The following is a 327-nucleotide window of genomic DNA, read 5'->3' as shown; positions in this document are numbered from 1 at the left end:
ACTGGTCATAAGTCAAAGAGAAGAATGAAAGAAAAAAAAAATTCTTTTAGACTGAAAATTACTCCGGTATCTAAAGTTCCCGGGTTTCGGCACCATATATCTTTTACTGGAGCAAGAAACTAAAAATAATAAGAGAGAGAAGAGTGCGAAATGAAACGCTTGAAGTGCTCGCATAGACTGATCTATTTGCGGAGCCTGTCCGTCTATATATATATAATCGGTCAGCTGTTCTCGATCAGCTGATATGGACCTGTCAGATGACTTATATATATGTTACAGCCTTAGTCAGCTGTTACTTCTATGTCAGCTGACTGAGGAGATCAGCTG

The sequence above is a fragment of the Halyomorpha halys genome, unplaced genomic scaffold (assembly GCF_000696795.3).
Source record: "Halyomorpha halys isolate HHAL.00 unplaced genomic scaffold, Hhal_1.1 Scaffold1797.1, whole genome shotgun sequence".
Lineage (NCBI taxonomy): Eukaryota > Metazoa > Arthropoda > Insecta > Hemiptera > Pentatomidae > Halyomorpha > Halyomorpha halys.
The sequence above is the reverse complement of the archived record's forward strand: the minus strand, read 5'-3'. Positions refer to the sequence as shown.